Source organism: Heterocephalus glaber, unplaced genomic scaffold (assembly GCF_053883595.1).
Source record: "Heterocephalus glaber isolate CG9 unplaced genomic scaffold, H.glaber_assembly_v1.0 deba00001442, whole genome shotgun sequence".
Lineage (NCBI taxonomy): Eukaryota > Metazoa > Chordata > Mammalia > Rodentia > Bathyergidae > Heterocephalus > Heterocephalus glaber.
In genome coordinates, this window is record NW_028258296.1 from 13975331 (window position 1) to 13998391 (window position 23061).

The 23061-nt window shown below is 41.5% G+C and overlaps 1 protein-coding gene and 1 pseudogene across 1 annotated transcript in view; one reads left to right on the forward strand and one right to left on the reverse strand.

The window, feature by feature from the left end:
* Positions 1-23061, forward strand: part of Gipc2 (GIPC PDZ domain containing family member 2) — a 438776-nt gene that overhangs the window by 157135 nt on the left and 258580 nt on the right. The gene's annotated exons all lie outside the window — the stretch shown is intronic.
* On the reverse strand, positions 15216-17025 carry LOC101713413 (large ribosomal subunit protein uL30 pseudogene; annotated as a pseudogene).

Below are 23061 nucleotides of genomic sequence, written 5' to 3' on the forward strand. Positions count from 1 at the left end.
AACTTCCCCATGCAAATCCCTCATTTGAGTCTTGCCAAGGCCTGTGGAATTAGAGCAGGGATTATTCTCATTGACAGATGAGGACTAAAGCACAGAAAGATGAACAAGATCCAAGATCCTATAGACCCAGCCCCAGTCTTGTGGCTCCTGGGCAGAGTGAGCCGTGTGGCTCACTGCATCTGCTCCCAGTCTCTGCACTGCCCTCACTCCCAACTCACAGGTCCCACTGGCGTCAATTAATTCATTCTTGGCTGCCACGAAAGGCCTGGAAGCTATGGCAGTGTTCTGGCTAGCGTGGCAGCAGTATTCATGCTAGGAGCAGCCTTTGAAAGGAGGAAAGAGGCCAGGGGATCTTTTGGGTGGACACAGAAACCATGGAAGCTGAGCCATGAAGTCTTGTTTGGATGAACCACCACGCAGCAGTCTGCTCCACAGTCTGTTTCCCTAGTTAGTGGAAGTCGGAGAGAAAACATTCAAAGGTCCAGAGTTCATTCTGTGCTATGTTCAGCATCACAGAGTTGAATAGTTTTCTGCTGCGTGGGAGAAAAGTTTCCCTTCTTGCTTTGTGTACCCAATTGCATGTTATTCCCTGATTATTCCAGAAAAACTCTTTCAACTTATATGTTTTAAAATCTGTTGTAAATTTCCAAGTGCTATTATAGCCTCAAGTGATAAGAAGCCCTGGCAAAGATGAGGAGGTAGAGACAGTTTCTTGCCTCGATTTGTAATGCTGTAGAAAGATCATGGAACTTTGGAATCAATCTGTGTTATCTCAGCATTTTCATGTTTCTCTTTTTCCCTTCCCTTCTTCCTTCCTTCCTTCCTTCCTTCCTTCCTTCCTTCCTTCCTTCTACCTTCCTTTCTTTCTTCTTTCCTTCCCACTGATTAAACCAGGGTCTTCACACTGATCTAATCCCCCAGCCTTTCAGCCTTTTTTATTTTTTATTTTGAAACAGGGTCTCACTAAGTTGTCTAGGCTAGGATTGAATTTGTGATCCTCCTGCCTCAGCCTCCCCAGTAGCTGATATTACAGAAATGTGCTACCATGCCTGGCTACCGTTTTCATTTTCTGGTTGTGTAAATTTGGGAAATACAAGAGTTCCTTGAGCTTCAGTTTCTTCACAGGATAGCTGAGAGGATGAAAGGAAAGGCATATAATACCATGTGACTTGTGGCTGGCACACAATTGGCCCTCAGTAAATGGGGAACGTGATGGATAAAGTCTCGCTCTTCTTTCTGGGAACTTTGTGCAGACTTTAGTTTCTCTTGGCTAACTGTTCTGGCAATACCAGTTCTTCTGGACATTTACTATTATTATAAATTTCTTATATTTTGTTCCCCCCAATTAAGGATTATTTTAGGATTACTTAATCTACAAATACTCAGTCATATTAATTTATGGGGAGATAGGAAATAAGTATCAGGGCCAGGCATGACAAGCATTAATGAGCAGTGTAAACAATGGGTACCATGGGATTTAAGATAAAGAAAATGTGACCATGGGTTGCAATTTTTGAGGACTTGGTATAGTCAATAATTTACACTTAGGTGAACTAGCTGGGGAGGACTGGAGCCTGCAACCAAACTTGACTAGGGAAGTGAGAGGATGACATGATCTTAAGTGTGGGCAAAACGTGGCAGCCTCATGATGATGAACATAGGTCAGATTCCTAGAAAGTAACTGGCAGATGGTCAAAAGAAGGTATCAGGATGTCCCCAAAATAGGCAAATCCCAGTGATAGAAACCTTGAGGATGTTAATTTTCAAAAGCTGAGTCAGACGGCCATGCACATGGTAGGCCTTCAGCTGTCTGATTTATACCTCCTTTGGCAGGAGATTTGGGGAATTTGACCAGCAGTGAAGGTTTTAGGATCTAAGAGCGTGGTGATGCTGCTAATAGTAGTGGGGTGAAATATAGACAGTAGAGGACCCTAAGATTAAGTGCAATGATTTTAGGACAATGTTTTTCAAAGCTTGTGGATGACCTGCTTCAAAATCACCTAGGAGGCTTGAAATAAATACAGGTAGACTATCTGGGGATGGATCCTGAGGGTAACTATTTAAAATAGGATCCCCAGGGGAACCTTATGTACCGCAAAGTTAAAGAGCCCTGGAGAATTCATATTTGAAGCCAGAGTTCAGAGCCAGGTTAGAGTCCTGAAGCAAGAGATTCTGTGAAGTTGCTTTTCCTCATTTCATGAAGAGTGGTTTGCAGAAAGCCTGGTTACACTGGAAGGAAATTTGGAAATATGTCTTTTGTTTTGGGAGTGGGTTTGGGTGGTTTCAGGATGGAAAGAGAGTTGAGTTTTTTGGAGAAGGAATCAAGGCAGAAAGAATCCCAGAGAGAAGAAATGGGGCAGGGAGACACTGGACACTGTGTCAGATATGTTGGGATATTTGTAACAGATATATGTAATATTTGTTGTCTGTGTACTTACATTCTTTCCATCTAGACTTTCTGAGGCTAGATGGCTTTCTGAGTGCTGGGAGCATACATTCTTCAGCCGTATTTCTTTTGCACTGAATATAGGACCTGAGGAAAAATGGTTTCCAAATACTAAATGAATTAATGAATACAAGACTGTATGAATAGTGGCCAGGGTGATTTGAAGTTGAGCTCAAGAATCTAGGCCTGAGTTAACCTTAGAGGCTCTGAACTCAGCTCCCACTTGGTCCTCAGAGTTGTTTGATCTAGGGCTGCATTTACAGTTTTGGAGTTGGAGAGAGGCAGGAACCAGGATGGCTCAATAAAGACCAGTATGCTTGGTCAAGCTTTTCTCTACAGCTAAGGCAGGAACGGCTTTCAGTGAAGAGTAGCAATTATGAAATGAGTACAACTCGGGAGGTAGTCTCAGAGGTCTAGTCGGGGAGAGCACGAACGAATCAGGGGATGTGAGTTTCCGGATCGTGGATCATGTTAACAAAGCAGAGTTTATCCTATGGCCATTACGTTTTTCTCTGAGCAGTGGAATTATACAACTTGACTTATTCTCTTAGAAAGAGAATTTGGGCCAGAGCTTAGAGACCTGGAGGAGGAGAGAGGCTGGTAGGAATCTGGAAGGAAACAAAAGTTCAAGTAAGCTCACTGCTGGTGAGGTAATGTCTTAAGATAAGCACTCTGCATAGTGAGCTGTTTTTTTCTTTTTTAATAGACTCTACCTTACCTGAAATAGGTGTGACGTTTTGTTTTAAATTATTTTTTTTGTACGGGGGATCAAACTCAGGACCTCCCGCTTGTGAGGAAGGCAGTGGAACCACTGAGCTAAATCCTTGGCCCTTGTTTTAAATTCTTTAAAAAATTATTATAATTTTTAACTCATATTAACTGTACAAATTAATGTGTTTCACTGGGACATTTCCATACATGCACATAATTGAGCTTTGATCATATCCACTTTTCTTCTCTTACCCTTCTTCCTTCTCTCCTGAACCCTGAACCTCTCCAGACCCTAATAGCCCCTCTTCTACTTTCACATCATCTTTTTTATTTGTATTGTTTTAGTTTCTACATATGAGAGGAACATGCAATATTTAGCTGTTTGTGTTTGGCTTATTTTCCTTAACATGATGTCTTCTTATGCCACCCATTTTCCTGCAAAATGCAGGATTTCATTATTTTTATGGCAGAATAATACCCTGATATATATCTATATGTCTGATATATCTATATCCTAATATCTATCATCTATAACTTTTTTTGTCTATTCATCTGTTGATGGGAATCTAAGCCAATTCCCTATCTTGGTAATCTCATTTGTATGCTGACTTCATTTCTTTTCTATATATACCCGTGGATGGTATAGCTGGATCACATGTAGGTCTATTTTTAGTCTTCTGAAGAACCATTAGACTATTTTCCATAGTGGCTGTAATAATTCAATGGACAGATTTGCCAGGCCTCTGGGAAGGATACTTTGGATTGTCCAATGACCATTCTTCCTACATCCACAGCTGGCTTTGATCTGCCCTGAAAATGAAATACAGTTTTATGACCAGGCCAGGTTCATAGGCTTCATAGCCCAGGTTACTCTGTGATATTTAAAATCTATTCTGATATTTTTGTAGAAAGAACACTTAACATGCGACCTACCCTTTTAACATATTTTTAAGTATGCAATACAATATTGTTAACTATAGACACAATGATCATGCATAGTTGAAACTTCACATCTGTTGAGTTGTGACTCCATTTCTTCATCCTACACCTCACCCCTTGGCAACCACCATTCTATTCTCTGCTTCTGTGAGTTTGACTTTTTTAGTTACTCACATAAGTGGAATCATGCAGTATTTGTTTTTGTTTGTTTGTTCATTTGTTTTGATTTTTGAGGCAAGATTTCCCTATATAGTTTAGGCTGGCCTTGAACTCACTATGTAGCCCAGGATGGCTTTGAACTAACAACAATCCTCCTACCTCAGCCTCTCAAGTGCTGGGATTGCAGACATGCATCCCCACACCCAGAATTCATCCTGAAATAGAAGTACCATATGATCCAGCAACTTCACTTCTGGGCATTTATCCAGAACAATTGAAATCAAGATTTCTAAGAAATACTGGCACTCTCATGTTCATTGCAGCACTACTCACGATAGCTAAGAGGTGGGAGCAACCCAACCTAGATATCCTTTCACAGAGAGTGGCTAAAGAAAATGTGGTATATACCTATAATGGAATATTATTCAGATTCATAAAAAGGAAATCCTGCCATATGTGACAACATGGATGAAACCTGACAATGCCATGCTCTGTGATTTAAAAAAGATAATCAGAGTGAGCCCTTTCTCTATATATCCTGAAGAGTGGCTCCTCAAATCAAAACCATTCTAATGAGCACTCTCTAACAGGTCTCAAGCACACAGGTTGTTGAGAACAGAACCAATGTCTTGTCTTAAGTGATGCTCAGTCCTGGAACCAGGACTTATAAGCCTAATTCTTGTTACTATTTGGATTCTTATTATCAAAGTCCTTGATCACATTTTCTCACATCTGAGGAAAGCCTATGCTTTCAGGGTTAATATAAATCCACTATTAGAAAGTTCTGTGAATTAAAAAATTAAAAATATAATACACTTCTCTCTTTTCCAATTTTTTAGCTCCTTTCCTACCTACGTCCTTCTTCACCAACCTAGCAAAATACTCTCCCTGTCAATAAACTCTATGTTTATTGAATAACAGAAATGACAAATCATATGGTCTGATTCTCACCCTGATTGTGTAGTAATAACATACCAGAAGGATTAGATCTGAAATAAAAACACCTGAGTAATGTTCTTTTCAATGGCACTAACTAGATGGGTATCCTGGGGCAAATGACCTCACTTTTCTGTGCCTTCATTGCTGTAACATGAGAAAACTGGACAAGGTTCTAACACTGCAGTATTAACCCTAAAAATTGGGGGTTCTTTACAACAGCCATGACATAGGTTTCCAGAGAAGTGGAAAAACTTAAGTGTGACTTGGGAAAAGTCTACTTGTGTAACAGGTATTTGTCCATTGCTTTTGGGGATATATTTCTTAGTTTCTTCAGCAGCCTTGGATTTTTGTTTTTAACATTATGTTATATTTGGTTCAGCTATGCAGCTGGGTAGAATGAATAACATATCCGGTTCCAGAGGTAGATCCTGATTGGTTTAAACCAACTAGTGTTTCCCATTCCCTGAGTGTGGCAGTTATTTCCAAGATGGCATTTGGCCCAGCTTAGTCACTGAGGGGGGAGGAAATTCTTTGCTGGCAACCTGGATGTTCTTGGGAAAGAGGCTTCTTGTCTTATTGGAGCTGGCTGAAGAGCTTCTCTTCTGGGGTGAAGAAGGAAGAAGGAAGTGACTCCTGGAATCATGGCTGCCTTGAGGGAAGCCAAGGCTGGCACGTTGTCATTAGAGTTGACAACTACTTAGGTGATCATAAAGCTTAAGTGCTGAGCCACCACACACAAGAACTTTCTCTCCTTAGAGATGTTACCTAATGTTCTTCTTACAGTTTAGAATTTAGGGTTACAAAATAAATTTGCTTCCTTCAATCAACTGCTTAATTTATCAGATGTCTCATGAATACATGCAAGGACCTCTGGCCTCATGAGGTTTAGTATTTAGTAGGATAACTGATATATGCAAATTGATAATGATGACAGAGTTGAGACTGTGAGAGCAGAAATATAGGGAGTTGTGAGAAAACAGCAAGGGGTCCTACTCTAGATCACCATAAGGAAAACCTCTTTGAGCAAGTGATGTTTAAGCTGATGTGAAGAATGTGTAGGTGTAGTCAGATGAAGACTGGGAGACGAACAGTCCATCCCATGCAATGACCTAATGGCTGCAGGGAGCAGGGACCTGGGAGGACCTGAGTGGAGTTGAGAATGGACCACGTCTGGCTCAAGGTCATGAGGGCCCCGTCCTGGTTTTGTTCATCTGTGTGTCTGTCTGCTCTACTCTCTCTACTTCTCTCCAGCTGCTCACCATTGGCTTTTAAAACACTCTGATGCTGCAAAACAATATGAAAATAGGCACTGTTTGTTCCCAGACTGGTTCCAACTCTACCTTGGTAGCAATTTGTTTTTCCTGGTAAAGCGAATGCTTTCTTAATTACAGGTTGGATTTTTGGTCACTCTGACTTTTTGTAAATTGTCACTGTTTTTCAATCAGCTCCTAAATTTTCAAAATTTAGGAATGCAGGAGGACAGGTGCAGGCTCTGCTGGCCTCATGTGCAACTGGCTTTCCCTTGGCAAACAGCTGCCAGTGGGGCTCATGCTGCAGCCTTCCTCTGTGGCCTTGCTTGGCTGCCAGAGTGCAGACCCCTCAGTACCCTCCCCACTGTGAGTATCTGCCCTTAGAGATGTGCAGCAGCTCTGCTCTCATTTCTCCCAGGAGTTCTTCATGCTCAAAATCAAAACCAGCCCATGAGGCATAAACTGAAGTCCTTTGTCCCCTCTTGCACTTGCTGTGTGCCCCCAGGGCTAGCTCATTCCTCTGCTTTCTCTCACTCTAAAGGGTTGAGCAGTGATTGCTTCCCGCAGTGGAGCATGAGCTCTACAGCTTTTGTTCCAAGCTCTACTTCTTGCACCAATCTGTGCCTGGCACACATGACATATGAACATCTGTTGAATGACTCTGTCCTACCTTTGAAGGTCCCATTCCATATTCCACTCTTTGCCACCTTTTCCTTGCATTTTTCCTAGGCCTGAAGTTCTGTGGTAGAATATCTGCTTACTTGAATTATGTTGTCTTGTCTGGTGGTGCTTTGCCCATCACATTCTCAAGGGATTCGGGTATCTGGAAAGAAGGCAAAGTGGCATCTGGCCAGTGACTCACTAATGACCTTGAAGATTTTATTTAGATGAGAGCTGTTTGGTTTATTCAGAATCCATCAGGAATGATTCTTATCTGGAAAAAATAACTTTTTAACACATGCTTACTATGTACTGTACTGGTTGCCTTACATGTTCTCCTTAATCAACAACAAGACTGTGAGATCAGGATTAGTATCTAAATCTTTCAGGTGAGAAAGGCACAGACTAGTTAAGAAAACTGAAGTTCACACAGGCAATCCATCTTGGTGCTGGGATTTGGATCCTGGTCTTGCTATCTGTAATGCATGTACACCAACCATAGGATGCACCTGTAACCTATTTAGATTTCCTCTTAAGGGATTCAATTATATATTTGTACCAATTCCTTGACCTTGAAGGAGGCAAAGTGCATTGTTTTCATTGGTTTCTGAGGCCAGAGGTCATCCTGACTTGTACACATCCTTCAGTGATATCGTATATCTGTAGCGATGACAAGTACAAATTTTAGATACTAGAGGATGGTAAATATAGTTTTATATTAAAGGTCATTGGAATAGGTGCCAACAATTTAATTGGTCAGGGCTGGGGATTAGTTCAGTGGTTCTGCCACCTGCCTTGAAAGTGGAAGGTCCTGAGTTTGATCCCTGGTACCAAAAAAACGAAAAACAAACCCAAAAACAATTTAATTGGTCAGATATACACAGAATGCTTGTTAGTACAATTAATGCTTATTTGAAACAATGTAGATTTCTTTAAAAAAATTTTTTTTAAAGCATATTTTAACCTAATTTTTTTTTTTTGATACCTAGATTGAACACGGGACCTTGCGCTTTTGAGGCAGGCAGCGGCACCATTGAGCTAAATCCTTGGCCCTGAAGCAATGTAGATTTCAAAACAATGTAGAACAAAAGTTGTCAAAGTTCAGAATGCATAGAAAAGAGAGCTTATAAAAATTCAGAATTTTGATCTTTACTCCTAGAGATTCTGACGTAGGCAATCCAAATTCTTTGTAAGTTTACTCAGGTCATTTTGAGGTTGATGGTACTTAGATTTAAGAAATATTTGTCTATTTTTATTTCTGTTGGGGTTTATATTTTAATGTTCCCCAAGGGCCTCATGTGCTCATCGGGTGGGTGTTTTGGAAGTGGATTGGAGTATGCAATTTACTGCTTCCTGCTCAGCTTACCCCTGAGTTGCTGTCAGGAGGCGGGGCTAGTGGGAGGACGGGTCACTGGTGGGATGGTCTGGAAGGGTTTATCTCCTTCCCCTGCTCCTCCCTTCACTTCTCTCTGCTTCCTGTCCATGGATCTGTGAGCAGCTCTCCCCCACCATGCCCCTCTGCTTCGCTGTCCTGCCTTGAAACCACTGCAAACTGTGAACCAAATAAACCTCTCCTCCTTTAGGCTGTGGGTGTTGGGTATTGTGTCTCAACAAGAAAGTGACTAAGGCACTTAATATAATGAAATAACCGAGGCAGGATAACTTGATAAAGAAAAAGGATTTATTTATCTCACAGTTTTTGAAGTTTTAAAAGTCAAAGGTCCCCATAGTCTTCACAGTTCAGCCCCTGGCGAGAGCCTCCCAGCAGGTGGCCTGACATCACGGCAGGAGAGTGTGGGAGGGACAGTGATTGAGGGGGCTTAACAACTTGCTCTCATGCGAACTCACTCAGGGACTTGTGGGAAGCTACCTCGAGCCCTTCTGAGGGCAGGGAGCCCCAAGACCTAAGCACCTCTCATTGGGTCCTACCTGCTAAAGGTTCCATGGACACCTCAAAGAACTAGGACTGGAGGTCCCATAGGCCTAGCTATCCCCTGCTGGGTATCTTGCCCAAAGAATTAAAAGAATCATACCACAGCGATATATATGTACCCATGTTCATAACAACACAGTTTGTAATAGCTAAAGCTTGGAAACAGCCCAATGCCCATCAACTGGAGACTGGATAAAGAAAATGTGGTTTAAGAAAAAAATAAAATAGAATACTAGTCAGCCATAAAAAATGAGAAATTAGAGACATTTGTAGCTAAATGGATGCACATTGGGACCATACCCTTAAGTGAAATAAACAGGACACAAGTGTAAATACTGAATAGTTTCTCTGGTGTGAGAAATTGAAAGTGTAAATAAGGAATAAAAGGTATAGTAGATAATGTGAAATAGGAAGAAAAGGGGCAAAGGAGAAGGGGCAGTGGGAGGGGTAGGGAATAGGAAAGAAGGGGATGGAATTAATGTGAGAAAATGAAAAAATGGAATCAAAGTCTTTGTAAATCAGGAGGGATGGAGGGGTTGAAGGGAGGACAGAGGAATGGGGAAAAATAAGAACCAAGAGAGATTATATAAAGGTACAAATTTCCAATGATGAATGTCATTATACTGTATTCCTAAAATGTACCAATAAAATTAATTTAAAAAAAAGACTCAAAGGAACCCCAAAGGTTCCATGATACCTTTCAACACTGTCCCTCTGGGGAACGCAGCTTCCAATACACAGATTCTTGGGGGACAAACCATCTCTAAACCTATGTTGTCCAGGCTGGTCTTGAACTTTCTACCCTCTTGCTTCAGCTACTGTTGATTAGCCCTCAGGATAGGGAGCTAAAATTCTTTAGTAAGGTGTTGTACAAGAATATGTGTGTATGTGTGTGTGTGTGTGTGCACGTGCACACATGTGTGTGTGTTGATGTGGGTTGTGGTGGACATACATAAAGTATAATGATACTGATGTCTAGGAAGAGATCAAGGTGCCTTAACTACTGTAGACCATGAATTTACACTTGGGGAAGGGACTTGTTGAACAGGTTATTTGAGCTACCACTGAAGTGCTTTCTGACCTAGCCAATGGGGGTAGATTTTCTTAAATTATTGAGAAGATTGTCCTGTAGCAAACTAAGAGAGTAAAGCTATCCTTTACGGGTGATTTATTAAAGAATGGAGAGGTCAAGATCATACTTCACAGACATAAAGAGACACAACAGTGGTGGAAAGAGAATTCTCCTTTATATTCGTGACAGCAGTGGGGTCAACCAAAGGCTGGTGGGGCAATAGTGAGAGGCTAGAAAGAGCCGCAGTGAAGGGCATCCATGTCATTGAGGCAGCTTAGTGAGCAAGACAGGGCTGCCTCAGCAGGAGCTGGTGGGTTTTGCAGAGGATGATTTTGGCTGCAATGTTAGGAAGAAGCTAGGGCTTGGGTTCTTTACGATTTCTCTTGCTGATAGCTTAAGCCCTCTTAGGCCAGGGTCATGTAGTGCTTACTATGAGCTAAGTCCTTATCTAAGTCCTTCATATTTATGACTTCAAGGTTAAGTCATTTGTCACAGAGGACCTAGTGAGTGGCAGGCGTGGAACTTGAATGTGGGCAGGTTCAGGGTCAGTGTGCATAACTCCCGGGCTCTATGACGTCTCTAGTGTGCCAATGAACTTTCCCTGTTCCAGATGTGCAGGTCATGGAGCCGAGACCATGGCCAGTTGCTTCTCAAGTGCAGTGTGGTGAGAGGAGGGGATCACTAGAAACCTCTGCTGGGAAAAGAAAGCTCAAAGGACTTTCCTTGCTCAAGTGGCATCCACAGGAGTTATTTCAGACTTGCTTACTTGAATGAAGAATAAAAAAATTGCGCTTCTAATGGTTTGAGGGTGTTGAGTCAAGCTTTTGTGACTGAGAGATCTTGGAAAATAGTTTATCAAGCCATTTGGATGTTAGCCAAAGGGGGAAGGAGGGGCCCTGGGACCAGTTCTCTAAGCCACCAGGAGCATGGCCAGGTAGCAGTGGGAAAGATGACTACGCTGGAGCCAGTAAGCAGGGGTGTTTTATAGAAGAATTATGGGGAGAATAAATGTAAATTGTTTGCACTGAACCTACACTGGCTGTAGACAAGAGGGTATGACAAGGTGGAGTGGGCCAAGTCCTGGGAAGGGAGGTTACTTCATGGAGTTTGTGCTACTTTTTGGGTTCCTTGATTTCAAAAGCAGAATGTAGTGAGGCCTTGAGGAGCAACCTACAGCCCACAGGAAAGGAATTTTTCTTCTGTTTCTGTGTTGATTAGCTTAATGATGTTAAAGTGGTCTCTTATTCCTTTCCTCCCTCCCCCGTCTGGCCTATAACTTAATTCAGAACATCTCAGAATTCACTCCTTCTGAGTGGCATCATCTTTTTATGAGTGTACACTTGAACAACTCATTCTAATGACAAAATCCAGAGATCACTTTTGTCATAAGTGGAACTACATAGTATAGTCTGATAAAATGGAGCCTTTTGATTCAGAGTCAGAAAAGCATTTCATAAAAAACAAAACAACCCATACAAGTAAACGATAATGCCAGTACAACATACAGATATCTATGGGACACAATGAAAGCAGTTCTACATGGGAAATTCATAGCAGTGAATGCCCGTATTAGAAAACCAGAGAGACCTCAAATAAATAACCTAATGCAGAACCTCAAGCTCCTAGAAGAAGAAGAGCAGGGGAAGCCCAAAGCTCGTACAAGAGAGGAAATTATAAAGATCAGAGCAGAAATCAATGCGATGGAGACTAAGAGGACGATACAAAAAAATCAATGAATCAAAGAGTTGGTTTTTCAAAAGAATAAATAAAATCGATAAACCTTTAGCCAACTTTATCAAAAAAAAGGAAAGAAAAGACTCAAAACCATGCAATTTAGAACAAAAAAGGTGAAGTCACAACAGACCCAGCAGAAATCCAGGGGATCATCAATACCTACTTTCAGAAACTGTACTCTAATAAAATGGAAAACACAGAAGAAATGGACAGATTCTCAGATACATACAAATTGCCAAAGTTCAATGAAGAAGATATAGAAATTTGAAACACCCCAATTACAATGAGTGAAATTAAAAATATAATAAAAAATTTACCAACAAAGAAAAGCCCAGGTCCTGATGGCTTCACTGCTGAATTCTATAAGACATTTAAAGAAGAACTATTGCCTTTACTCTTTAAACTCATCAAGGAAATTGAAAGGGAAGCAAGGCTTCCAAATTCATTTCTGGAAGCAAGTGTTACTTTGATTCCAAAACCAGGGAAAGACCAAACCCAAAAAGAGAACTACAGGCCAATCTCCCTAATGAACATAGATGCAAAAATCCTCAACAAGATACTGGCAAACAGAATACAGAGGGTCATCAAGAAGATCATACACCCTGACCAAGTTGGGTTTATCCCAGGGATGCAAGGATGGTTCAACATTTGTAAATCAATAAATGTAATACACTATATTAACAGAGTCAAGGACAAAAACCTTGATCATCTCAATAGATGAAGAAAGGCATTTGACAAAATCCAACACCCATTCACGATAAAAACCTTACAGAAAATTGGAATAGAAGGTCTTTATCTCAACGTGATTAAGGCTATCTATGAAAAACCAACAGCCAACATCATACTAAATGGTCAAAAACTGAAAACTTTCATGTTAAGATCAGGAACAAGACAAAGATGTCCACTATCATCACTCCTGTTCAATATAGTTCTGGAAACATTAGCTACAGCAATTACAAAAGAGAAAGAAATAAAAGGAGGGCCAGGGATTTAGCTCAGTGGTGGTGCCTCCTGCCTTGCAAGCACAAGGTCCTGAGTTCGACCCCCCAGTATCAAAAAAAAAAAAAGAAATAAAAGGAATAAACATAGTAAAGGAAGAAGTTAACCTGTCATTATTTGCTGCGATATAATACTTTACATAGAAGATCCAAAAAACTCCACCAAAGAATTCTAGACTTAATTGACAGATTCAGTAGAGTATCTGGATACAAGGTCAACATTCAAAAAACAATAGCCTTCTTATACACAAATAACAGGCTCACTGAGAGAGAAATTAGGGAAATAATTCCTTTTTGCAGTAGCATCCAAAAAATGAAACATCTAGGAATCAATCTAACAAAGGAAGCAAAAGACCTCTACACTGAAAACTACAGCACTCTGAAAAAAGAGATCAAAGAGGATATAAGAAAATGGAAAGACATTCCTTGCTCTTGGGTAGGAAGAACCAATATAGTGAAAATGGCCATACTTCCAAAACAACTATATAGATTTAATGCAATGCTGATTGAAATTCCAACAATATACTTCACAGAACTAGAGAAAACAATCCAAAAATTCATCTGGAACCAGAAGAGACTTAGAAAATAGCAAAAGCAATTCTAAACAGAGACATGGCAGGGGGTATCACAATCCTCAACTTGAAACTATACTGCAAAGCTACTGTGATAAAAACAACATGGTACTGGCAAAAAAACAGACCCGAGGATCAGTGGAATAGATTAGAAGACCCAGAAACAACTCCAGACGTACTCAGCCACCTCATCTTTGACAAGGGAGCCAACCACCCTCATTGGAGGAAAGATAGCCTATTTAATAAATGGTGTTGGAAAAACTGGATTTCAACCTGCCAAAGATTAAAACTAGATCCATATCTATCACCATGCACTAAACTAAGATTGAAGTGGATTAAAGATCTAAATATTAAAACAGAAACATTAAACATGCTGGAAGATAAGTTGGGTAGAACTCTTGAAGATGTTCGCATAGGAAAGGACTTTATAAACAAAACCTCAGTAGCACGGGAATGAGCAGAAAGAATCAACAACTGGGATCTCATCTTATTCAAAAGCTTCTGCACTGCAAGAGAAACCACCAACAGAGCTAACAGACAACCTACAATGTGGGAAAAAATTTTTAGCAGCTGTACCTCAGTCAAAGGCCTACTATGTGGAATATATAAAGAACTGAAAAAAATCAGACCCCCTAAATTCAAAGACCCAATTCAAAAATGGGCATCTGAAATAAACATATTTCTCAGACAAAGAAGTAAAAGCAGCAAATAAACATATGAAAAAATGTTCAACATCACTGGTCATTGAGAGATGCAGATGAAAACAACACTGAGATTCCACCTCACCCCAGAAAGAATGGCTGCTATCAAGAAATCATCCAATAACAAATGCTGGCGGGGGTGTGGAGAGAAAGGAATCTTTCTCCATTGTTGGTGGGAGTGCAGACTGGTGCAACCACTGTGGGAATCAGTATGGAGATACCTCAAAGAACTAGGACTAAGAGGTCCCATTTGACCCAGGTATTCTCCTGCTGGGTATCTCCCCAAAATAATTAAAAGAATCGTACCACAGAGATATATGTGCACCCATGTTTATTGCAACACAGTTTGTAATAGCTAAAGCTTGGAAACAGCCCAAGTGCCCATCAACTGGAAACTGAATAAAGAAGATGTGGTTTTTTCTTTTTCTTTTTTTAAAAAATAAAATGGAGTACTACTCAGCCATAAAGAATGAGAAACTGGAGACATTCATAGCTAAATGGATACATATTGAGGCCGTACTCTTAAGTGAAATAAATAGGAACCACGTGTGTAAATAAGGAATAGTTTCTCTAGTGTGAGAGACTGGAAGTGTAAATAAAGGTTAAAATGATTAAAATGAATAATTGATAATTTGAAATAGGAAGAAAAGGTCCAAAGACGTAGGGGTGGTGGGAGGGGAAGGGAAAAGGAAAGAATGGAAAGGAAAAATTATGAGAAAAGAAAAAAAAATGGAAACAAAGTATGTAAATAGGGAAGGGTGGAGGGGTGAAGGGTGCACAGGTAATGGGGAAAAAACAAGAACCAAGATACATCATGTACAGGTACAAGGACCCAATGATAAATGTAAACATATTGTATACCTAAAATGTACCAATAAAAGAATCTAAGAAAAAACAAAACAAAACAAACAATCCAAACAGTGTTTTGTCAAAAACCAAAAATATATAGACCCCTGAGAGTCTGCTTCTCCTTAGCTCCAGTAGGTTCTGATTGGAAAAAAAAGCCCCACATTCTGCTTGACTTACCTGATTTATATTACTTTTTTGGAGCAGACATTTTTTATTAACTGACTGAATCATAAAAACACCATGGAAGATGCCTTAGTTCATCCTTCTAATAAGCCTGTTGAGCTGGTCTTCCCTGTTTCCAGCATCTCCACCTTCCACTAAATGGGTGATCTTTTTCCTCATTCCACCTTGCAGAGAAGATAATTTGAAGGGCCACAGAAAGTTATTTGCCTCCTTGGAGCATTTTCCAACAGTATAGATCTCATGAATCAGATCCTCCATGCAGATGATGCCATATTTACCAAGAGATCGAGCAGTCAATGAATTATCTGTCAAGGTGATTCACTTCTGATTGATTTTGCCGTAGCCATGGTTGTATATCAGTTCATTGACCGACTTCACGTTTGGCTACCCCCATGCAATATGTGGTCCTACAATTCTCGGCATGTTAATTGAAGCCCAGTTGAGCTTAACAAAGGTGCCATTGAAGATTTGGTGAAGGGAAAGAAGCTGCAACACCTTTCGGACCTTTGGACTCACGCCATTGATGCCCCTGACCTGGATGCAAATGCTAATTTGGATTCTGTAGGTACATAGAAGTTGCCAGTTTTTCTTACCATCCTAGCCATTCGAATCTCAATTCTGTACATACTCATATGATAGTACCTGGCTTTTTCATAGATGAACTTCCTTCTTGCCTTTTGAAGTATCTTTTGGACAAACTTCTTTCTCAGGTGCTTTACCTTCAGCTCTGTGAAGTCTTTGCTTTTTCTTACAGAGTTCAGGTTCAGCAGGAACCTGCTTTTCTTGGACACCCTCCAAGATTCCATCTGGGAAAGAGCGACTTACCTGATTTAATATGACATTAGCAGTTCACCACGAACCACCTCTATTCTGCTTCTGCCTTGGAGAACACAGGTTCCACTGAGGGAAAAAACAAGCTGTTTACCTACATTTCTTTATTATGAAAGCTGTCTAACATGGACTCCTTTCCCTTTCACTAAAGAAAATAGGATACAGTACCAGGAGCCGGTTCTCGAGGCTTGGGAACGTGAGCACCAAGCCATCAGGCAAGCAATGTTCAAGAGATAATGAAAGAGCAACCGCATGAATGGTGGTCACAGCGGTGCACTGGCCCCGTCTGGCCGAGTGGTCCTCCCTCCGTCCAGGTCTGGTTCCCCAACCCCTCTAGGACACTTCCTCCACCCCCAGGGGCCCTCCTCCCTTCTGCCCAGGGTTAGTGGGTCCATCTGAAAGACACAGAAACAATGCAGTTATGTGGAGGGATGTAAATCGTATCGGGATAATGATGCATATCATTTATTTGTACAGTCCTTAGTATAGAAAACAGATCTTGGCATAAAATCAGGCGGATTAAAGAAAACTGCTTTCTCTCATCAGATTTGGTTTTGGAAAAGAAGTCAGAAGTGAAAACAAATTTGTAGCAAGATAAATAATTGTGTGCTGGATTCATTGCCAGAAGGAACTGTTGAAACCATAGGACGTTTACTGTGTCAGGGGCACACGTGGTTTCCAAGTGGTTTCTTGCCACTTTGGCCTTCAGTCAGCCTTGCTATTTTCCGCTGAGGGACGCCTGACTGTCTCTACCGCAGCCCTGGGTCTCAGCAGGAGCCCAGGGCTGACCTGCTGGGTTCTGCCTGTCCTTGAGCGGGGATGAGTATCTTGGTGGGTGTGGAAGAAGTGGGGAAGATTCGCAGGGGTATCTTATTTGTTGTAAGAGCTCTAATTTTAGCGTGGCTTCTCGTCCTGGAGGGAAGATTGCTTCGGAATTTACAGAGAGTGTGTGTGAGTGTGTGGGGCCCGCACCCGTCAAGTTACTGTTTTGTACATCCCACCCTTTGGTCTGAAATGGAAACTCGTTTATTGGGATTTGAGGACTCATGCTGCCGGTGATATGTGGAAATGCCGCAAGTAGGAGAAGACCTACGTGTGCAGTGTGTTCTTCCTTCTCGGATGCTCTTTGCTTTTGAGAAGCCTGGGACGGAGCTGGCTGAGAGGCAGATCTCTAAAGGCTCTCCCTGTGCTCAGCGATATCATCTTGTAAGCAAGCATTGGAGCAGTGATCAGCTTCTAACGAGGCTCTGGAGAAAAGATGTAAACCCCAATAAGACGAGGCCTACCTGCTTTGTGGATCAGAAAACAGCTCAGGACTCAGGCAGCAGCTGCTCTTTTTTATTTTGGGAAATTTTATATAATCATACTAATGAAAAAAGAGCCTTATTCTGAACAGAAAACAAGAAATACAGCTGGGACAGTTTCCTATCCTATTTCCTGGTATCAGGTAGTAATCGTGGCTCCATCCCCCAAAGCAGGGCTGCCCTCCTGGGGTGATGCATATATGGTGGAGGTAAGAGGTACTGGTAGCAGATGGAGGCCTGGCTCTGCTCCTGCCAAAAGTGGAAGCTCACAGAGCGAAGGCAGTCAGCCCTGCATAGCTGGTTCTGTGTCCCAGCTGGGGTGGGTGGGTGCAGCGGGGTCTGGAACCAGTCCTCACAGGTCCCAGGGAATGGCTGGATCCATTTTCTTCTGCTCATCTCTTCTAGCTGCCCATAAGGTTGTCAGATGGTTTTGGAATTGAGTAGCTGAGAACGAGCCCCTGAGATAAGACTCAGTGAGGAGAGTGATTGAAGGGGCCAGGTAGGGCTAATGGATTTGATCACAGTGTGAGAGAGGAGCCAGTGAAGCATCAGGACATCAGAATCTTTGGCAAGTGATTGCTGGTAATCAAACTGAACTTCCTTCTTGTGGATCTTGGTCTATGTTTCGGCCCCCTGAGGTATGAAGCTCAGGGACTGCCCTTTGCCCTAGATGGACCTGCTGTTTTGGCTGCTACTTCCCTCTGGCATTGCTCAGTGTAATTTCAGTCACAAGGAAAAGAGCTACAAGTAGGCCCTGGTGGGAGACCCAAAGACAAACGTGTTTTCTCAGTTCTCAGTTCACACGCCCACCTTTGTGAGTCACTCAAGGGAATGTCAGCTGCAATCTGCTGGACAGCTAGGAGCCTTCTAAGTGCTGTTTGAGCATGAGCTCTTGCTGTTGTGTAGCACTGCCCCTCTTGCTTTGGCCCTCTCCTGATTTCCTGGTTAGGTTTCATGCTTCCTGTTCCCTTGCCCTCTTCAGAGGTCACTGTGATTAATCATCCTCAGGCAAAGCCTGGATCATGTCACCTCATGTCCCCAGCTCTGCAGAGGCTCCCAAGGGCTCAATGAATGGAATTCATGCCACTTGCATGCCAGTCCTGGCCTGCTCCACCATGCCCTGCTTACTTCTCCAGGCCCGCACTGGTGCTCCTCTGTGGGATGTTCCTGCTGTGCCCATTGCCCTGCTCTGGGGTCAGGGAGGTAACAACTACAGTTGTTTCACCCCAGCTCTCTGACTCTCTGGCTCTTTACCTGGAGGTTTTTCCTTCCCTCTGTGCTTTTCGGTCCTTGACTTTGGCAGTGACTGAGTCTTGTTCCTCTACGTAGGTCCCAGCTCATATCCAGGTTCTCCTCTTCCCCTTTCATAGGATTCTTCTTTCTTTTTGCCTTCAGACCCATGGGGGTGAGTGGCTGCTATTACTGGTCCCTGTTGGCATCATCACCCCAAGGTGGACACTCTTCCCTTGCCCCCTCTTTCATCTCTTCCTGAAATCTTGACTCTCCCTCCTGTTCTCTTGCACAGAACCACTCGCTATTTTCTTGCTTGTTTCATCCATTCCTTCAGGCTTGGAGGGTCCCATTTAGGGCAGTATCCAATGCTTCAGTCTATTCTGCTAAACAGTTGTGAAGTCCTTAAGTATTTCTAGTGGTGGGAACTGACTGCCCATACGGCAATAATATTCAGTCGTTTAACCCATGCTTGAAGATTTCTGCAGTGTATTATGTGCCAAATGCACATGAATTTGGGTAGCCTTTTCCTTTAAGAGGCTCAAGACAGTGAGGAGATCAATGTATGGGAAAGGAAAGGGGTAACAAAGTGACAAGGAATGCTTTAGAAACATCCACAAGGGCTACAAAAGCATGCAAAGTCTTGGGAGTCAGGAGAATCTTCCCAGATAGGGCAAAGGCATCATGAGATGTGGAGAGTGAGTGAATGTTTCTAAAGCAAATGGACAGACCAGAGGGCAGGAGCAGGATGGGCACACGCACTGGGAGTTAAGAGAGCTGATGTCCTTCTGTCCCACCACCCTAGCCCAGAGGAAGGGGCTTCTGGGCTATGATCCATCCTGCCTCTGGTGGCGCATAGGTAGGATCTTCTGAGCTGCTGTCCCACTGCTCCTGGTCCAGATGAAGGAGCTTCCCAGCCACCATCCCTCCCACTGCTCCCAGCCCAGAGGAAAGGGCTTTTGGGCCACCTTCTGTCAGGCCACTCCCAGCCCAGAGGAAGGGGCTTCCTGGCCATCATCCCACCTGCTGCTCCTGGCACCTGTCCCACCTCTCCCAGCTCAGAAGAGGTAATCCATGCAGGCGCCAATCTGCCCCCCCCCCCCGCAGTCAAAATGAGAAAACACATAAATAAGTCTCAAAACCAGACTTCCAGATCACCTACAGCAACCCTGAAGGGAAATGAGATGGAACACTCTGATACTCAACCACCTGGACCCACTGAACTGGCAACAAAAGGGAATCTGGAAAAAATGAAATCAGAAATAATTTCTCAGATAACAGCAGAGATTGTGCTCCTAGTGCAAGACATGATTAATAAATCTAGAGAGGAGCTCAGGAACATGATGGAATCCCAACATGAGAAACAAATGGAATCCATAAAACAGATGCAAATAGATTTCCAGGACATGAAAAACTCCATTGAAAGTCTACACAGCAGAATGAGCCAATGTGAGGACAGAATTTCAGATATAGAAGATAAGATTGCAATTAGTGACCAGGAAAAGAAAAATTGCTTCAAAATTATAAGGGGACATGAGAAATCAATCCAGCAGCTGCTAGATGATGCAAAGAAGAATAACATAAGACTGATCGGGCTCAATGAAGAAACAGGAGAGAGTGCAGATGACATAAAAACCTGTTCACAGAAGTAATGGCAGAAAACTTCCCAAGCAGGGGAAAAGAACTTGACATAAAGATAAATGAGGCATATAGGACTCCAAATAGCCTTGATAAAAAAACATAGGCATATAATTGTTAAGATTCCAGAAACACAACAGAAGAACAAAGTTCTAAAAGCAGTCAGAGAAAAGAAACAAATCACATACAAAGGAAAGCCCATGAGAATCACAGCAGACTTCTCAACACAAACCATCAAGGCAAGGAGGGCTTGGAGTGACATATTCCAAGCCCTAAAAGAAAACAGCCTCCAACCCAGATTGATGTACCCTGCAAAACTATCTTTCAAAACTGATGGAGAAATAAGATACTTTCATGACAAAGAGCACCTTAGGAACTTCGTGAATACCAAACCAGCACTCGAAAGAATTTTACACAATATCCTAGGAACAGACATTGAGGATCACAACCCCAGGAAGCAAAGCAGAATGAACCCATCCGGTGTGACAAGAAATTAAATGTAAAGGGGGAGAATCCAACAAAAAGAAATGACAAATCAATGCATTTCAGTTATAACCATCAATGTTAATGGTCTCAATTCACCAATCAAAAGAAATAGATTGGCAGAATGGGTCAAGAAGCAAAATCCAACAATATGCTGCATACAAGAAACACACTTAATTCAAAATGAAACTCACAGACTGAAAGTTAAAGGGTGGAAAACAATACTCCATGTGACGGGAACCTGAAAAAAAGCAGGAGTAGCTATCCTCTTTGCAGATCAAGTAGATTTCAAGCCAACACTGATTAAGAGAGACGAAGAAGGACACTACATCCTTGCAAAGGGAACAGTCCAACATGAAGAGATGACAATCATAAATATCTATGCACCAAACACTAGTGCACCCAAGTATATAAAACAAATACTAATGGACATGAAAAGTCATCTATGCACTAATACAATTGTAGTGGGGGACCTCAACACCCCACTGTCACAAATAGATAGATCAACTAGACAAAAAATAAGCAAAGAAATATTAGAACTCAATTGAACTCTTGAACAAATGAACTTAACAGATGTTTACAGAGTCTTCCACCCCACAAAATCAGAATACACATTCTTCTCAGCTGCACATGGGTCATTCTCCAAAATAGACCACATACTCACACATAGAACATGTTTAAGTAAGTGCAAAGGAATTGAAGTTATCCCCTGTATATTATCAGACCATAGTGCAATGAAATTGGAGATCCATAGCAAAAGAAACTCAAAGAATTTCATAAATACGTGGAAATTGAACAACACACTTTTGAATAACCAATGGGTCACAGAGGAAATTAAAGAAGAAATCAGACCGTTCCTTCAATTAAGTGACAATGACAATACAACATATCGGAATCTATGGGACACAATGAAAGCAGTCTTACGAGGGAAATTCATAGCAGTGGATACTCATATTAGGAAAACAGAATGAGCCCAATTAAACAACCTGATGCTGAACCTCAAGCTTCTAGAAAAAGAAGAGCATGACAAACCCAGAGCTCACACAAGGGAGGAAATTATAAAGATCAGAGGAGAAATCAACGCAATGGAGACTAAGAGAATGATACAAAAAATCAATGAAGCCAAGAGTTGGTTCTTCGAAAGAATCAACAAAATTGACAAACCCTTAGCCAACCTTATCAGAAAAAGGAAAGAAAAGGCCCAAATCCATGCAATTAGGAATGAAAAGGGTGAAAATACAACAGACCCAGCAGAAATCCAGAGGATCATCAATACCTACTTCCAGAACCTATACGTCAATAAGATGGACAATACAGAAGAAATGGACAGATACCTAGATACATATGAATTACCAACCAAGGTAGAATGAAGAAGACCTAAAAATTCTGAACAACCCAATATCAACCAATGAAATTGAAAATGTAATTAAAAACTTATCAACTAAGAAAAGTCTGGGTCCTGATGGCTTCACTGATGAATTCTCCAAGACATTTAGAGAGGAACTGCTACCACTACTGTTTAAACTCTTCAATAAAATTGAAAGGGAAGCAATACTCCCAAATTATTCCTGGAAGCAAGCATCACCTTGATCCCCAAAGCAGAGAAAGACCCAACTGAAAGAGAAGTATAGGCCAATCTCACTAATGAACATAGATGCAAAAATCCTTAATAAGATAATGGCAAATAGAATGCAGAAGATCATCAAGAAGATCATACACCCTGATCAAGTGGGATTCATCCCAGGGATGCAGGGATGGTTCAATATATGAAAATCAATCAATGTAATACACTATATCAATAGAGCCAAGGACAAAAACCGTATGATTATCTCCATAGATGCAGAAAAAGCATTTGACAAAATCCAACACACATTTGTGATAAAAACCCTAAAAAAATTGGAGTAGATGGTCTCTACCTCAAACTGATAAAAGCCGTCTATGAAAAACCAGCAGCCAATATCATACTAAGTGGTCAAAAACTGAAATCCTTCAGACTAAAATGAGGAAGAAGACAAGGATGTCCACTATCACCACTTTTGTTCAATATAGTTTTGGAAACATTAGCCACAGCAATTAGACAAGAGAAAGAAAAGGAATAAAGATAGGAAATGAAGAAGTCAAATTGTCATTATTTGTAGATGACATGATACTCTATATAGAAGACCCCAAGAACTCCACCAAAAGTCTTCTAGACTTAATAACCAAATTCAGCCAAGTAGCTGGTTACAAGGTCATCACACAAAAATCAATAGCTTTCCTCTATACAAATGACAGACTCACTGAGAGAGAAATAGGGAAAATAATTCCTTTCACAATAGCATCCAAAAAACTGAAATTCCTAGGAATCATCCTAACGAAAGAAATCAAAGACCTCTTCTCTGAAAACTATGGCACTCTGAAAAGAGAGATTGAAGATGATATCAGAAAAT